This window comes from Protopterus annectens, chromosome 14.part0 (assembly GCF_019279795.1).
Source record: "Protopterus annectens isolate FY-2018-M chromosome 14.part0, PAN1.0, whole genome shotgun sequence".
In the NCBI taxonomy this organism is placed as follows: Eukaryota; Metazoa; Chordata; order Ceratodontiformes; family Protopteridae; genus Protopterus; species Protopterus annectens.
This window is the reverse complement of record NC_056748.1, coordinates 142,232,175-142,251,291: the sequence shown is the minus strand read 5'-3', so window position 1 is coordinate 142,251,291 and position 19,117 is coordinate 142,232,175. Positions and strand designations below refer to the sequence as shown.

The following is a 19,117-nucleotide window of genomic DNA, read 5'->3' as shown; positions in this document are numbered from 1 at the left end:
TCTTTTTCCGATGACTGATTTACGGTCTATCATTACCTAGTTCATTGGAGTAACAAAGGTTATATTACTTCAGCCATATTTAAAATCCCTTATGATAAAATTATATGGCTTGTTTCTCAGACAAAGGCCATTGGTACACCAATTATTATAATTTTGTTCTGTATGCCTGTTAATTATTCCATGTTATACTTTTGACAAGTAAAAGAAACTTGAGTGGTTCAGCTCTTACCTATTATCTTCTGTGTGATAAAATGTGCTTCTTTACAGCTCCTTTATTAAACTGGAGATTTGTACATCATAAAGCGATGCACATGTTTACCCTCCAAGAGTTTACTATATATATATATATATATATATATATTTATTTTTTTTAATCATCTGAGTGATTTTACCAACAAAATAATTTGTTCCTTCAAAGTTCATGTTCCCTTACAGAAAAAAGGCACCTAAATTGTTTAGCAGCCTGAAGCAGTAGTCTGTACAAGGTCAAAACGCAGTAATTAGTCCATAATTATGTTTTCACAAAACAGGAGATTTCTTGTCAAATTTCCTACTGTATACTTCTTCTCCAGTAATTATTTTCAGTCTGTCTGGAATGGATTTATTGTTTTGGATCTTAACCAAAGTCGGTTGAAAACAAGAGACATTAATTATTCTTTTGCAATCCGGTTGTTTAATCACGTCTTTGCTATCTTACAGCTATGAATAGTCCAGGCTGAAGGAGAAGGAGGAGACTGGAGTGTTACTTACAAAATGCCCGTGTAGGAACTGCTTCTTTTTAATATTAACAGTACACACACTTCAGTCTGTTTTTGGTCCCCCCTTATTCCAAGGGAACACAGTGTCTCATCTGTGCTTTCCTTTTCGTATTTATTTATTTATTTTAAATCTGTCCATTTGCACCATTTCTTACCAAGTCTTCCTGTTAAGTTATTTCTTCAGGTTATCATATCTCGCAGTTCCTCAAAGATTTTCATAAACAATGCTTTTGCTTCACTTGGCTAACATCCTTATGTTGAAAGATCAATGTATTCGGATACCTCATCTGGAAAGTGATTTTTTTTGTTTTTTTTTGTTAAATCAGCACAGAATGGAGATAATCGTTGTCGTTGCTTGTTTATTTGGTAGGGTAAGTCCTATGCAAACAATATTTTGCTTCCATTCCATGAAATAGATATTTTTTTCTTTGCTGCCATTAGAATTTTATAAACATCTTGACATTTAAGAAATTTAGCATAAATTTGCCTTGCTTTGTCTGAGTTATGTGTTTTGTGAAGAGCTCCATATCCTCTTTCAGTCACCATCTCACCCGCTTCTGAATCGTTCTCTAAAAGGTGGCCCATGACTTGTTTTACTGTTTCTATTAGGTGTGCTCATTCGTATTTTTCTGGGATACCTCAAATTAGTATATTGTTTCTCCAACTTCTTGTCTCCAAGTCAGTGATTTTCTTTTGCATCTCATGGACCTTCTTGGCATTTGTTTCATTTTCTTTTTTGAGTTTGGTCTATTTTTATTTTGATTTCGGACCCTTTGGCTTTTTTTTTTCTAGTCAGGAAGCTATTTGACTTAATGTGTTTTCAAACATTAAAAGTAGGTCCAAAAAGTTTTGAATGGCTATTTACAGAGTAGTAATGCAGATTTTAGGTCATCGAGGTTGAATGTTTTCTCTGCTTTAGATTTTGTAGAGTTTCAGGTTCTCCTATTGTTTTGCAGTTCCTTGCCTTTTAATTATAGTCTCTTTTTCAGGTATAACCACTTGTGAGTATTTAGTTGTAACCATTTGTTCTTCCATTGTTTCAATTTCTCTCATCACTTTGTTCAGCTTGGCCTCTGCTACTTTTTCATTTACCTTCTATTCGACTGTATCAGGCCGTTATCTCGTATTCATGCTGGCGCGGTTTGCTTAGAAGAAAGTTAGTTCAATATTTCTGAATATACTCGATTTAACTCTTTACTGGGGGCATTGTTTTGGTTACAGATATGTTATTTGACAACGAGAAAGTTTTCAAACCTTATTTTTTCATAGCTTTCGGTGGTTTTATTTGTTCTTTTTGCAGAGCAGCATTGTTTAGGTGCTCTCCTAAATACCACCATGTTGGAACCTCACCATGTTGTATTAAATTTTATTATCTGCTTCAGAAATGACAGATTGTATGCTGAAAGCAATACCAAGTTGATTGCATAGCTTTTCAAGTGCAAATATCATGACAAAATGTGAGTATTTGTAGCCTGAAAAGTTTGATCTCCATATTACAGAGAATAGTCCTTACATATAAAACATAGTGATGAACAGGAAAAGGCTTTTAACTAGTAGATTTCTTTCATGCCCAACTGTACATGCATAAACATCATCTAACTGCAGTTTTCTAATTTTTTTCTTCAGAAAACGTGTTGTAGTTTGTACTTTTTACTTTTAATTTAGAAGCTGAATTGCTTTTCTAGGAGGTTTTTTCCATGTGTATAAAAAGGTCACATATGAGTTATGAAAGTCAGCTCATGAAAATGTGGTGTTAAGATTTCATTATTAGTATTGAAAAGGGCAGCCATGAGTCTGTATTCATCCATGTATCCCACTTGTTTATGTGAGTTTGTTACTTTTACATCCCCTTACCAGACTGGCAGCACATATATCAAACTGGTAATTTTCCAGACTAATGGGTGGAAAAGATTTGGGTCAAGTGCTATCTGTAATATGTGCTTAGCTTGAAAAGTGGATTGCTTAGCCAGGCTAGTGTCCCTTATTTGACTGCAAATTGTTTATTGATGCATCCATTTGAAATATGTTAATGAGTTAACCTCAAGTATTTAACTTATTTGTCTGAAAGAAGGTTATTAAGTTGTACTTTCACAGAATCTAGACTTCGGATATGAGCAGAAATGCATTTGACAGATTCTTCCTTTAGAGGCTTGACAAGAAATAGTCACATTATACATCGATATTCAAGAAGTCTAATGGGTTAATGAGCCAAAAATGAAGTTTTGTTCAGTAACCTTCATTCTGTTTGGATCAGTCATAAAACCGAAGCAGCAGCAGCAATGTTGTCAGAAAGTGTGTTTATATATTAACAGTAAGGCAAGCTATAGCATTATTGTGTACCGTCATTCCTGGAAGGTCAGAACACTCTGTTTTAAATCATTCTTTACCCCATACCATCAGCTGTCCTATTGATAGAGAAATTGTCATCTTATAGGTTCATAGGCATTTACTAGGCTAATGAACACAAGGGCCTTTTTAAGCCTAACTGTGCATCCCAAATCTCTGACAAGTCTGGTACCATTGGTAAGTGTAAGCAGGGGCCTGGGAAATGAACCATTTACATTTTATCTGTGTCCATTAGAGACATAGGTGCCAAACCAGGGATGAATTTCCTGTTCCCCATCCAGTTGTGCAAGTTACACTTTAATTGGGTTAGGGAGGAACTCTGCTTCACATGGATGGGGAGCCTGTTCCAGAGAAGGGGTAGTCTCAAGAGATACATACCTGTCTGTTAAGCAGGTCCTATTTATATTGCAGGCAAGGTTTAAGTCTTTAGAAAAGGTAATTCTGGTGCAGTGTTTTTTTGTGGATATGCAAGATATCCATCAGGGTGGGGTCTGACAATGCTTTGTATGCCAGGCATATATTTCCCTTCAACAGCTTGTAGGAGACAAAATACAGGGATAGAGCTTTGAGGCATTCTGCACAAGACATGTTACTTATGCCTTGTATTCCTTTAGTGTGGGACCTCTGTGGACATTCCAATTTTTGGATATGCCTGGTTAAGTACATACTAAAGGGTGTGTGACATCTCTCCTCTGGTTTAGTAATCAAGGAGCCTGAATCCTCACCACTGACACTGGAGAGGAATGTTCACTTGGAACAAAATGTATATACCCAGTGTTTCCAGATGCAGCTCTCTGCATCAAGCACAATTTCCTTTAAGAGCACATGGAACACACTTAGTCTGGGGTCTGGATTTCTCTCTCTTTCTCCAGGTCCCCAATAAGACTCCCCACTGGCACAGCTGTAGAGTTGAGATCTTAGCCGAATGTCCAAGCCAGGTCCTCCAGCACCCTTTCTGTGAAGCCAGTTGCTTTGTGTCCCTGCTCCAAGCAGCTGACACACACGCTCTTTCAGATTTGATTTTCACATACACACACACCTGGAAAACGCTGGCACAGATTTACTAGCTATACCCCCTTCTGCCCGGACAGTAAGGTAGTTACTGCCACCAGACACTCCAAAGCCAGCTGCTCTAAAGCTCTTACAATGATACCCAATTATACTAAGTGAAATTAATATTAGAACAAATGGTAGTGTTTTGACCAATGCAGTAAGGCTTTCAGAAGTGGCCATAGAGTTACCAAATAGAGATGATTACTCTCAGAGGTTAAAATATTCTCTAAAGGGCCAGCCACAATGAAAAGTTTATATATATAAAATAAAAGAACATGAAAATACTAAATGCCTATTTACAATAAATGCCAGAGTTTCAGTCTCAGGAAATATTAAAATAACACAGATGAATAGATTCACACAGATACAGCAAAAACACTACTTAACCAATCTTACTATATTATCCTGACTGATCTAAATAATTACTATTCCCTGGTCACTTAATAGAGCATAGCAAGATGAAGTAGGTGAGGGGGGGGGGTCCTTCTATATCAGGTTTCAAAAACAGAGTGCTCTGAGACTTCAGTTTCATCTAGTGTTAAAAAAACATCGTTCTGGTGATGGATTACAGAATGACATCACATACACCTGGTCATCTAATTCCAGGGTTCCCATGCTACCCCCTTTCCTAGCAACTGACCCAGAATATCGCACATACATTTTAATAATGTACACACAGAGCTTTGCTAAGATCTGTTGCAGCTTCTGGAAGTTATAAAACAATAAAACACTACCACTCTTCCTACAGGAGCTAATAAACCATTCTCTGGCACAGACATTTTGTCTCTGGCTGCAGTCAGAACTGTACAATACAGTTTTTATGGCCTAAATTAAGTAATTTAATTTCTTACTATTTTTCAAGGTTAGTTGGACTGAGATTAACCTTTTGTCTTCCAGTATGATCTGTTGTCATACGTACACTTCCTCAGTTACAACAGTACTTTCTAATATGAATGTATATTTCTTTTCTGTCTAGCAGGACACATTGTTGATACATTTTTAACACAAGCATTTGTTCAAATCAGTTTGATATACAAATGACATATAATTCTTTACAAAATTCCAGCTAGCTATGTTGGCATATGTTACACATCCACTGCCAGCTTCTCCTGACATAGCTGGCAGTACCTCACAGGGGGCATTGTACTCATTGATAGGTCTGATAATGCCAAATAGAGTGGAACAGTGACTTCCTTGAACCTAGGCACCATACTTTTGTTTATAAATTGCACAACATAGAATTATTTCCTCACTACTGTAGACATATAATGGGCAAAGATTAGATTACTGCCTGTGTGTCTCCCCAAGTTCAAGACTAGTGGGTCACCTGTGGGGGGGGGGGTTGTCAATACGATAGTTATCAAGGGTGAATGACTTCCCAAAGGATACTATTATGCATTTCTTGGCATTTAGTTTTATTCCATGGCTCTGACACCGGTTATTTGTCTATGTCAGCTGTACATGGAGAATATTTGTGTCTGTGGGGAATTCTTTAACTGCTCCTAATTCACAATCATCTGGAAATTTAGCCAGCCAGAGACTGACATTGGCCTTGACTTCACAGAAGTAAATGCTAAAAGGGAGGAGTCTCAGAACCGATCCCTGATGGACTCTGTTTGTGACTGGCCTCTCGGTAGAGGTGGACTCCCCAGTTCTAACTTCTGGGTCCTGTCTCTGAGCCAGCTGGCTATCAACTGGGTAACATAAGGGTTTATTCCTAACCTCTTGAGTTTGACAACAATCCCTGAGTAAGATATTGTGTTAAATGCCTTGGCCAGGTCAAGGTAGGCAGCGTGATCCATTTTGTCCTCACCCATTGCTTTTATTCCTAACCTCTTGAGATTGTCAACAATCTCTGAGTGAGATATTGTGTCAAATGCCTTGGCCAGGTCAAGGTAGGTGATGTGATCCATTTTGTTCTCACCCATTGCTTTGGTGACCTTCTCAAAGAAGTCAACTGGGTTGAGTAGTCATGACCTGCCCTTGACAAAACCAAGTTGTGTTGGTTCATTGTCTGGAGGTTTCCTGTGTCATTACTGATCATTTCTATGATAATTCCTTCCATTACTATCCATATGAGACTAGTGAGACTACTGGGTCTGTAGTTTTCAGGGTCATTAGATGACCCACCTTTGAGTAGAGGGATGACTGTTGGTGCCCTCCACTCATGAGGCATGAAGGCTGTTTGGAGGCTACAATTAAATAGAAATTGCAGACAGGCCTGATAGGTCATGTTTCATGCTATTTAGAAGGCATCCTGGAATATTGTCCATAGGTTCATAGGTTCATACTAGGCTATCTGCCCTAGGGCATTTATAAGCCTAGCCAGAGTGTGTTTGGCTTTGGCCACCCATTTTAAATTAATTTTGCTATGCCTTTTTTTGAGGTTAGTATACTGTCCCTCTGTCTAACAGTGACACAGAAGTGATACCCGGGGTAAACCTACAATCTCCCATCCTCTCATCAAGATTCCTCTTGAAGAGAGTCAATGAGGGACTCTGCCTAACCTGGACTGGGATTTTATTCCAGAGTGAAGGGAGCCTCTGGGTTATGAATCTGTCCCTCCAGCAAGTCCTATTTATTTCAGTGCTGAGGTTCAAGTCTGTCGAGTGCGTAGCTCGATGGGATTTGGATTTTCTGAGGTGCAGCATGTCCATTAATTCCAGGTTGGACATGGCTTTATACGCCAGGCACAGATCGCCTCTGAGCAGGCGGTATGCCACTGAGTAGAGCTGGAGTTTCTTTAACCGGGCAGCATATGGCATCTGTTTGAGCCCTTTGATCCTCTTGGTGAGGTACTTTTGGGGTCTTTCCAGTTGCTGCAAGTGTCTGCTAAAGTACATCCCAAAAGGGGTATTGTACTCAATTATGGGTCTGATGAGGGATGAGTAAAGAGGCACGATGACCTCCCCTGATCTAGATGTGAATCCCTTCATGATTAGGTGGGCTATATAAAATGTTCTTCTAACCACTTTGGCCACGTGGTTGTCAAATGAGAGATTGTTATCAACTTGGGTCCCCAGGTCCCTAATTACTTCTTCTGTACTTAATGGATTACCACCTATGTGGTAATTTGTGGGCACTTTGTTTTTGCCAAAGGGGATGACTATACACTCTTTGACATTTAGCTTGAGGCCATGGCTCTGGCACCAGTTGTTTGTTTCTATGAGGCCCTTTTGGAGGATGCTTGTGTCGGCTGGAGAGTCGATTATGGCGCCAAGTTTGCAGTCATCTGCGAACTTGGTCAGCCACAGTCCTTCCGTGTTGGCTTGTACCTCCGAGAAATATATACTGAACAAGAGAGGTCCCAGGACTGAGCCTAGTGGGATGCCACTTGTAACTGGTTTGGAGTCTGACATGGCTCCAGCAATTCTAACCATGTGGGTTCTGTCCTTGAACCAGTTTGCAACCCATCTAGTGGCATAGGGGTTTATATTTAAGCTGGTGAGCTTATCTATAATGCCCGAGTGGGGTATTGTATCGAAGGCTTTTGCTAGGTCCAGGTAGACTGTGTGGACTACCTTCCCCTCGTCAATGGCCTTGGTGACTGTTTCAAAGAAATTGACCAGATTTAAGAGGCATGATCTGCCCTTAACAAAGCCGAACTGGGTAGGATCCAGTGTCTGTAGGTCCCCAATATCTTTATTTATGCGGTCCATGATGATCCTTTCCATAGCTTTACAGACCAAGCTAGTCAGGCTTATGGGGCGATAGTTTCCAGGATCCGTTGAGGCACCACCTTTGTGGAGAGGGACCACTGTTGCTGTACGCCACTCTTTGGGTACATATCCTGTAGTAAGGCTGAGATTGAACAGCAGTTTTATGTTTGGGTTTAGCTCTTCTTGGAGTTCATGTAGGACGCAGCCTGGAACACCATCTGGTCCCATTGATGCTGTGTTTTTTGCTTTGGAGAGGGAGGCTCTTACCTGAGCATCTGAGATGTCAGGGGGGCAGCACTCTGCTGGGATAGATATTTGCCCTTTTAGTGGGGAGGGGGGGGAGTTTGTGCTAAACCTGTCAGCTAGGATGTTGGCAATGTCTGTGGGTTCGGTGTATTTTTTGTCATTTTGGACTAATTCTGAGCATATCTGGGAATTCCCACCCAGGTTTCTAACATAACTAAAGAAAGCCTTGTGATTATCCTTAGTGTCCTGTGCAATTTTTATCTCAAAGCTGGCCTTAGACGATTTTATGAGTGCCCGTAGTTTTTTGCTAATACTGATCAGAGATGCCTTCCCTTTTTGGGATTTTGCTCTATCATGTAGTAGCTTCCTCCTTCTATTGTATAGTTTGTTTATGGCTGGGGTCCACCAGACAGGACTTCTGCCTTTGGAGGATTGGGTCTTGGTTTTATTTGGGATTGCATGATCCATGCATTCCTGAAGGTGTTCATAGAATGCGTTTATAAAGGATTCTGCGGTCTGGGCCGTATTTTCCACAGGCCCGGGGGCTTTGAAGGATTCCACCTCTGTTTTGAGGAGTGTGAAATTTGCTTTAGAGAAGTTTTCACTGTGGTTTTCTGGGCAGAGGGTGGGGTCAGGATGTGAATATCCAGTGAGATTAGTTTATGATCTGATCTTACCAGTGAGGGATACACTTCTGGTCTGGAGCATAGAGTCCCCATGTTGGTGATGATCATGTCCAGTTTGTTTTCCCGTCTTGTGGGAGTGGTAACAAGTTGTTCCATAGCATTTGAGTTTATAAATTCTAGGAACCTTTGGGCTAGGGTGTTGGAGCTAGAGTAATGCTCCCAGTCTATGTTTGGGTAGTTGAAGTCGCCCAATATAATGGTGTTTGGAGAGACCTTCATATTTTCCAGTGTTCTCAGGAAGGCCGAGTGGGGTTCCTAGGTTTGGGAAGGTGGTCTGTAGCAGGCTATAAACTGGAAGGCAGTTTTACCCACTGTTAGTTGCACATGGATAGTCTCTGATGCTTCGTGCTGTGCCACCAACCTGGAGGTGTGGGTATCTTTGACGAATATTGATACTCCTTCCTCCTTTTGTGGTTCGGTGCAAGTTTTGGGGCCGAAAAGCATGGTATGAGGTATAACCTGGTAGTGCTGGGGTGATCTCGGGAGCCTTGAACCAGGTTTCTGTTACTGCACAGATATTGATGTTCTCCATGTTAAGGAGAGTTTCGAGTGCATGCATCTTGAGGTTTAGACTTCTGGCATTGAGTATCATTACTCTTAGTTTCTTATCCCTTGTGATACCTATGGTGGTGGGTTTGTCTTTTGAGCCTTGCCTAAAAAAGGCACTATGGGGGTGGCAAGAGCCTTTGCCAATATCTGAAAGCCCAGGGGTGACAGGTGCAAGCCGTCCCTAGTGAAGCATCGTGGCTTGCCGAGCATGTCATCCCAGGCTGACAGGCTTTGGATCCCCTTTGAATGACAGCAATACTTAAGCCAATTGTTGAAATTGATCATCTTGTGTTCATATTTTGGCATCATTCTTGGTGAGGGTAAGATGCTACTCAAGGTCAGGGTCATACCGGCCTGGGCTACATGCTCAGAGAGCTCCTCTATGTCTCTTTTCATGTAGTCCAGGGAGGTACGTCTCAGGTCATTCACACCAGCATGGACAATGACTGAGTCATATTTGTACTTGCCTTGGAGTGACCTGAGTGCTTGTGTTATGTGGCGGATCCTAGCGCCCGACAGGCAGCTCACCATGACCTTCTCCTTGTTCGGCCTGGTGAGTGGGACGTCAGTGTGCCTGACGATAGAGTCACCTATTACAAGTGTATCAGGTGTGTTGTTTAGCCTTAAGGGCTGTGACTGTTTGGCACACTGGCTTTCTGAGCTATGTGTTGCACGTGTTTTGTTTTGGGGTAGCGGTTGCTTGGATGTCTGCTTTGGAGGTCTCTGCTGCTTAGGCAGATTTTTATTTAGAGCCTCTGAGTATGTTTTTGTGTGTTTATGTGTTTGGTTTGCTGTCGTGGTAGGTCTGTGTTAGACTGGAATTGTAGTGAGTGTGGTTTCCTTCTCCTCCTGACTGGTTACACCAGTACTGAGCTGAGAGAGCTTAGCCTCCAGTTTGGCTATATGGTTGCATCTCTCACATGTGTTGGAATTTGTTGGGAGGAGGAGAGGGTTGTCTGTGTACATGAGGCAGTTGTAACATTGCCTCAAGATTCCCAGATTCACCAGCTGGACCGGAGAGGAGATTGACAACTGACCTTTGGACATGCTAGAATAGTATTGGGAATTCCTTTATAATTGAAAAAAGGGCCAATTGGGAACAAGGTACTCAAGGGGAGTTTGTGAGGGTGTAGCGCTTTTAATTTTTTAGTGCTGACTTAGTGAGCAAGTGCCAGGTAACTTAAATGCAATGTGTTACAGGTAACATAAATGCAAAAATGACGAACAGTAACTTTCTTTCAAGTGAAACAAGGAAATAAGTACAGTAAGCAATGCAGATATCACTAGGGATCCACAGAAGCGCTGAAAAGCCGCGTTTTTGGTGAAATTAGCGTTTCAAGGAAATAACAAGCAAGCAAACAACAAGCATACAAACAAAGCTAGATTCAGCATGGTTTGCAATGTATAATGTTTGCAACTGACATTGCAAATATTGTACATCACTTATAATGTATCCAGTTATTGCCAGTCCAGGCCCACTGATGCAGCATTCTTTATGTTAGAGAGAGCATTAAGGACCTGTTCTGTAGTGATAGCTTGGGGAGTTATACTTCATGGTATTTCTTGAGGGAAGATTGTGGGGGAGAGAGGAAGAAAGTTGGAGCTGAATTTATCAGTCAGGAGGTTTGCTATACCTTCTGGCTCACTGTAGGTGGCTCCATTTACAATGAACTCTGCACACAAATGTGTGTTGCCTTTGAGGTTGCGGACATAGCTAAAGAATGCCTTGTGGTTGTCCTTGGCCCTGTAGGCCAAATTTACCTGAAATTTATTTATCTTCCAAGTTGTTTGGTTAGTTTGGTAAGAGTGCGTTTATCCTGCTGGAACTGTTGTACTTTCTAATTTTTGCCATGATTTTCTTCCTTTGTTATGCAGTGCATTGGTGTTGTGATTCTACCTGGATGACTTGTTTTCTGCTTTAGTTCTGTACTTCTTCCTGGTGGGTACAGCTGCCTCTGTGCAGCTCTTAACATGCTTGTATAAGGTTTTTGTGAGCAGTTCTGTGTAGGCACTGGTGTTATCAGGGTTTATGGGGACTTGAAATTTTGCCAAGTTATCACTTAATAGTAGGAAGTTAGCCTTAGAGTAGTTCCTAAATATTCCAGGGCTGGTTGTGGTTTCAGGTTTTATTTTTACTTCAAAGGATACAATTTTGTGGTCTGATCTTTACCAGCAAAGACATTGTACTTCGGGGAAGGGGGTGGGGGTTGAAGCACTTTCCCATATTAGTAAAGACCAGATGGAGGATGGTTTAACTGCTGAGTGGTGTATTGACAATCTGGTCCAGGAAGTTTGTTTTACAAAATCCAAGAATCTCTGTGCCTGTATGTTTGGTGTAGTATATGATTCTTACTTAATAGTGGGGTAATTAAAGTCATCCATGAGTAAGGTATTGGGGTGGATGGTGAATGTTTCCAATAAGCGTAAATACATGTTATGGCTGTCCTGGTTCACAGAGGGAGACCTATGGCTTGCAAGCAAGTGGTATGGGATTTTGCTTATGGTGATTTGAACAACCTAGAGGGGTATTTATTTTTGATGTGTATTGAGACACCTCCACATTTAGTCCCTTGCTGTGTAGTATTTGGTCTAAATGTGTGGAAGGCATTGTAGCCTTACACTGTTGGTGTGCTCTCCACAGCTTTGAACTATGTCTCTGTGATTACACAGACATCAGCATTCTCTAGGGTGAGGAGAGCTTGTGAGGAGTGAAGTGTTTTGTTTAGACTCCTAACACTGAGCAACAACGCCTTTAGATTTTCTTGGTTTTGATTTGCTATGTTGGAAGTACTTTCAGTTTGGCATTGCCTAAAAAAGGCACTATGAGGGAGGAGAGTGTTTTAGCTAATATTCAGAAGCCTAGAGGGGAGACATGCAAACCATCCCTGGCAAAGCAGAGTGGTCTATTGACCATCTCCTTCCACACTGACAAATATTGCACCCCACTCCCTTCTAGAGTGACTTCAAAAACTAAGTCAATTATTAAAATCAGAAAGTGTTCTGAGCTTCGATCCAAGTTAACCAACACTGCTTGGCCACTGTGAGGGAAGAGTCCTGTAGTCCTAGACCCTTGCATTAGAGGTTTACCAGTTATTTGATGTCTGCTGGGAGTTCTTTTTGAATGTGAAAGCATGCCCATAGGGAGCATATGTTGATGCCAACGTTAAAACCATGAGCAGTACTTCAAAGGCTTAGTGCCATCAGCAGTAAACATTTCCTTATTCCGCTGCCATTTGCTCTCTTGCCTTGAATAAAAATTCAGAATAGGCCAATCTGTTCCTGTCCAGAGAAGGGGATTCAGAATATCCTGAGATCCTTTCTTTTAACCAAGAAACATCTTTATAAAATGATCATGTATGATATAGGCAATCTTACATTTATATAAATGAACATAAGTACTGGATAAAAAACACTCCAACAATCCACAGACGAAAGAATGCTGAAGGAACTAACCCAAAGCACAATATCTTCACAAAATCCAGATGTAGTGAATTCTTTGAACTATATCTAGATTTTGTGAAGATATTGTGCTTTGGGTTAGTTCCTTCAGCATTCTTTCATCTATAAATAAATATGAACCATACCAACACAATGTCAGTTGCAAACATTATACATTGCAAACCATGCTGGCACAACCTTAGCTGCAAATATTGTACATTACTTATAATGTATCCAGTCATTGTCGGTCAACCATTACATAGCTCATTCAATTCTTGCCTTGTTTTAAACCTTGTTCCTCCTCTGCATGTATCAATCCCACAATTCCCATTTATTCCTATGTAGTGTGCTTCTACCCTTTTCTAAAGATTCCAAATCCAGTTGTTTTATCTCTGTTACTATCTTTCCCACTTCTAGTAAAGTTGGTCTGGAATTTGTTTTTCATTTTCTAGTAATTGATTCTTTCGCAGCCATCATAATTAGACTCAGCAAGGCCTTACTAGTCTAAGCAATTCCAATTCAGTTTCATAGCTAAAAAATCAATTCCTTAGTTACACCAGTTTGCTTACCCAGCATCTTCGAAAGAGCAGTCTGCAGGGAATGTTTAAAGTCTGACAGCTCATTACACTTGCACAAAATCTGTTCCCAGTTGCCTCTATTTTCTCCATCACACCTCCAACATTTGCTGTCTAAGTGAGGAAAACTTCTTTGGAGACTACTTGGAGTATAAAAATACCTATGTAGACACTTCCAAGCAAAGATCCTAAATCTTCTAGACTTTATTGCATAGTTGGGAGACAAACATATATCCCCCATTGTTCATTTGTGAATTGTTCATCTAATCTCTCTTTGCAATCCTTTCTAACCTCTTATAGTTATCATGCAATATTTCATATGTTCTGCTAATTATTCCTTTCTCAATGGCAATTTCTGTTCTAGCTTCTACTAAAAACTCTACCAGTGCTAGTCTTTCATTTATGACCCCCTTTTTCTTTCTCTTTGCCTATATTCTGATATCAATCATTGACAGGGAAGGCAATTTCTAACATGCAGTCCAAATAAGTTCTTGGCATCTTCCCATTCTGTTACCTTTCCCCCTCTAGTTAATTGCTCCGAATACCTTGGTTCCTTTGACAGTTTTCTCCAATAAATTCTAGCCCCCCCTTGCCTATTGTCTGTATTCCTAAGTGCATTCATCCCTATCAGTAGAATCTCCTCTCTCCTTTCCCATGTTGGCTTGGTTCTTAGCATACTTTCTGTTACTTTACGAATACATTATTCTGTATGATTATTGTTGTTCTCTTTAAAGGTCTGTATCCAAAATTCCAGTCTCTCCTTGTTTCTTGAGCTTCCTCCAGTTTCATCAACACCACTTTCCTCTTTGAATTATAGTTTTCTGATTGTGCTATGTATAGGAGCCTTAACTGTATTGCTATGAAATACCCCTTCAAATTGGATAATTCCAATCTGCTCTGTTCTATTGGAAGAATCAGCGTATCCCACGTGACTCTTGCAATCTACCCCTCCCAGATAAAATCATTCAGCTCTTTGTTAATTGCTACCTGCAACTTCTCATCTGTTTGATAAAAATATGCCTGACCTGTGTATAAGATTAAAGGAACAAAAACATTTTAACTGATTGTATCTTACTATCGATATCCATATAACACATCTTCTATGTTCTCAGTTTTTTTGTATTGTCCTTTGTTTAGCCTCTTCCCACATAGCCTTAGCTGCCACACTGGAATAACTTTTAATCCATAAATATTTAACGTTTATCGTTTCCCAGTAAGTATGGATACTGATGAACCAGTATGCATGTGAGTACTTTACTGATATTGCCTTTGTTTTAGCTTCATTAATTTTGTATCCCAAAAAAGATCTGAAACTGTCTTGATATGTTACACAGCACTGTAATGTCCCTTTCTGTTTTTTTCAGGCATAAGATAATGTCATCTGCAAATAGAACCAGCTTTTCTTGACTACCATATTAATTACATCCTTGAATTTCTGAGTCCCTTATTTTCTTTACCAAGAGTTCTAAATATAATGCAAATAACAAAGGGGAGAGAGGGCAACCCTGCCTGGTTCCTCTGCTCAAGCAGAGGTTATCATATAGGACACCACCCACTTTAATTTTCACCTCCAATCCCTCATATATCCTCCTAATTAACCTTATAATTTTGTTAGGGAATGCAAATGCTACCATTGCTTTGCTCATAAAGTCCCAGTTTACACTGTCAAATACCTTCTCTGCATCAAGACCTACCAACAACAGTGGCATTTTCTTAAATTCTGCTTCTCTCTGAATCATCAATGTTCTGTTAATGGTGGCAAGTGTTTGCCTTCCCTACACAAAACCACACTGATCCATATCTATCAGATGATCATCGTGTTTCACTGTTGCAGTCATTACACGTGGGTTATCCTGCTGGCAGGCTACCTGCAGTCGGCCTGAATTCCAAAGTCCTGGTCTGGCGTCAGTTGCTGTCACCTCTTCCTTGACGTCAGTGCGCCAGGGGTATAAAAGATGCAGCCGACGCCATTTTCTTCAGTCTTTCTTGCCGCACAGTGCTCGAAGCAAAAACAGTTTGCAAGTGCCGGTCGGCTGACTCCTGAGATATTCAAAATCGAATTTCAGATCCGAAGTCTTCATTAAAGCTAAGTACCCCATTGGGGAAACTTTTTTCTTGCTCCAGACTGATGTCAGAAAAAGTTAACAATTGTATTTCTTGTGGGAAGCAAATACCTCATAAGGATTTTCATTTTTACTGTATTTCTTGCCTAGGCCCTGACCATGACGTTGCAGCTGTCGGTTTTGTGCTAGATTTAACCAACACACTGTTAAGCATCGGTACGATTTTGTCTTTCATTACGTTGGCTGAAGACTTAATTATATAATGCCGTTGGAACAGCCGATGACTGGAGTTTATAAAAAGCACAAGGAAAAGGAAAAGGACAGGCATTCGAGGTCCAAAACCAATGATGAGGCCTCCGCTAGGCCAGTCGCCGATTCGCCGGTTCTCAGTGAGGCACTTTCGCAGCCCATGACGCACGCTACCTCAGAGCCACAGGCCGCTTCCGACTCCCACGTTGAGATGACTAGGCCTCTGGATACTCAAGGTATTGGACACTTGGAAACTATTCCCTCAGATGGGTCAAATATACAGATTTTCAATGAATTTCTGGAATATTTCTAATATTTCTACAGGATCCTTCGTTATCTTCCTGGTTATAGGCTCGATAAGATTGGTGACAGCCCTTTCTACCTTTTTGTTGCCTGATTCATTGTGCTAAAAGTTTTTGTGCTCTAGAATTTTCAACAAAAACAGTTGCTTAACAGCAATCTTTCCAAAGACATGCATATTATCGAGGTAATCCCTTTTTTCTGTTTAGCTTTCGGCAGTTGCTTCTCCTCTTGTTCTGTGAGATCCACCCTATTTTGCAAAACTTCAACATTTGTTAGTCCCTGTAAATAATTGTAGTTACTTCTTAACCATATCTGTCTTTCTTTTATTTACACCCTATTTTTAAGCTCCACTTTTATTTTATGCCACTCTCTAGCTATATTTTCAGAAGAAGTTTCTATCTTCTCTAACAGCTCCTGAATAATTTCCACTACCCATTCCTTAAATTCCTCTCTTTTCAACAGATAGGTGGGAAAGCGCCAATGTCTCATTTTTATTTCACTACCTTCTGTTTTTATTTAAGTTATTATTGGCGCATGATCTGAAGTAGTTATTGGGTGCATATCAACACCTTCAGTTAAATGCACATGTTCCTATGAATGTAAATTCTGTCTAGCCTAGCCCAGTTTTTGTATGTTTGGGAATAATATGTAAATTCACTCCGAAATCCTAGTACTGAATTCACATCTGCCATGCCAAATATTTTCATAAATTCCTTTAAAAATCTAACATCTTTTGTTATATTTTCCATTCTAGGCCCCCAGACACATCTTTACTATTGCAAATCAAGTTCCAGCCCCCATTGCTGAAAGCTGATTACATCTCTCAGAATTTTCTTAGGCTTCATTATAGCAGCTTTTGGTGGAATATCAGTACATGCCAGTGTAATCCTCCTCCCTTGCCAATAGCCCATTAGTACTACAAACCTACCATTATTGTCTTTTTTATCCTCTTCTTTTACTATTGCAGCTCCTCTTGCAATTAATATAATGACTCTTCTCTTCTTTGCCTCAGGTATCAGAGGGAGTTTGGCATAATGGTTAAGAGATTTGCCTTACAGACACAAGATTTTATTCTCACATGGGTTAATTGGCTTGGCATACATGTATAAACCAATTTATTAAGATATGTGTGGCCTGGTGGGTTGTAGGTGAGAGGAGCCAGGGTTTGAAACTTGGCAGAGGTGTTCATTTATAAGGGCCTCCAGCCAAGTAGCCTAGTATCATCCTATGAACCTATGAATAACCATCTTGAAATCTTACTTTATCAAATTCACATGTTCAGTTATTTCCAAATGTTCAGTTCTTTCCAAATGTGTCTGCTGTACATAGCAATTTGCACTCTACATTTTTTTTAAAAAGTTCACTATTCTTTCTTTTTTATTTATCTGTGAGACCATTAATGTTTAAAGTCATTATAGAAAACAGTCATATTCTTGAGAGATTATTATTCCCACCTTTTGTGTATAACAGCTTTTTTGTTAAATGTCTAGTTATAGTTTCAGCTTTGGTGTTAAATGCATGTACTGTTTGTCAGGTTAATCTTTTATACAGTTGTTTCTTGTCATCTCCATTTGAGGTTATGTCACATCTTACAGAACTTTGTGTTTTATTCAAAACCCTCAAACAAAAATACACACACACCCATTAACCCCCTACAACATATTAAGTTAATGATAACACACAAAACTATGTACATCTTCACATATTGAAGTTTTACCTTCCTAATAGGAACAAGTGATTCAAACTGACAGCCACACACACAGACTTGAACTAACCTAAAGAGAATATCTTCAGATCCTTGTCTTTAAAATGGATAAGGATAGTGCAAAATTTCTCCCCTGCCTCTTCTCAGATGATCTCCAATGTTCAAAAGGTAGTGAGGTTGATGAAATCTACAGTGACTATCCTTTGGCTCATTTGACTCCACCACCCCTACCAAGAAACATCTCCTGCTTTTATTACTAATAGAAGTTGCAGTTTTCTCTACTAGACCAAACAGTGGAAAAGTTGTTAGAACTCTTCAAGTCTAGAGCAGGGATTTCAAACCTGAAGAAGCCCTCAAAACAGCATAATTATAGATGAAGAAAATAATTATATTATATTTTGTCTACACTGTCTGCAATTCTTTTTTCGTTGTAGATTTTGGCCCTTGCCTGATTTTGCTTGTCCCTATACATCATCAGTGGTTGCGAGAGTCTGAGATCCCTGAGTCCGTGCAGAGCTGTGAAGTTTGCAGATACTTTGAGTTGGGCTGTAGGCTTAGGCAAGTGCCCACACTGGTTGACAGGGTAGCACAGTCCTCTCTTAAGGATAAACTCAGACAGACATGCTGAATGCTCTGTTCTGAGTTCATTTTTTTTATCAAGTTTCACAAGATCAGGTCGAGGAACTTCAGAAGGGGAAACATGATTTTCCTGTTGTAGAAGATTTTTATGAATTATCTCCGACCCTTTCTTTGCCTTTCCTCCAAGGCAGAACAGTTTTCTAGGAACACAAGCCATTCAGATGAAGAGGGTTCCTAAGCAACAGGAAGTGTTTCCTCCACTGGAAATACCAGCTAAGTTCTTAAGGAGTCTTTTCCCTTTTCAGAAAAATACAAAGTTTTCATCTTTCCCTGTCCTGTTGTTTTTAAAAGCACATCCAATGCATAAATATTGCTACATATAATGTCTGCCGTTTGGCACACTGTTGTCTAGGCTATAGAACAAAGCTGGAAGATTGGAGATATTGGCCAACAGCACTTAAGAACTGTTTCAGTTGTAAAGCAGTAAAAAGCTTTATTGCAGTAACAAATGGTTAAGCACATTCATCCTTCAGTTGTAGGGATTATGACTTAGTCCCTACAACTGAGGGATATATAAGCACTTAACCATCTGTTACTGCAATAAAGCTTTTTACTGTTTTACGCCTGAAATAGTTCTTTCATGCTGATGGCCGACATCTCCAATCTTCCAGCTTTTTCCTGTAGTTTAAGTTTCAGTGTATTTTGGTATTGTCTAGGCTGTTTGCTACCGAAGGGTACTTCCGTGTGTAGATTTCTTTGTGTCGATTTTTTTATTTTTTGTGTAGATTGTTTCTTTGTGTAGATTTTATTTTTTATGCAGATTGTTTCTTTGTGTAGATTATTTTTTGCGTACCACTTTTGATCCAGAGTGCTGCCAAACAGTGTTCTCTGCTCCTGTGGGGCGATCA

At 40.0% G+C, this 19,117-nt stretch overlaps 1 protein-coding gene across 1 annotated transcript in view; it reads left to right on the top strand.

Moving 5' to 3' along the window:
• The window catches only part of ATRNL1 (attractin like 1), a gene marked incomplete in the record, with an annotated part of 6,064,901 nt that overhangs the window by 3,649,830 nt on the left and 2,395,954 nt on the right, over positions 1-19,117 (top strand).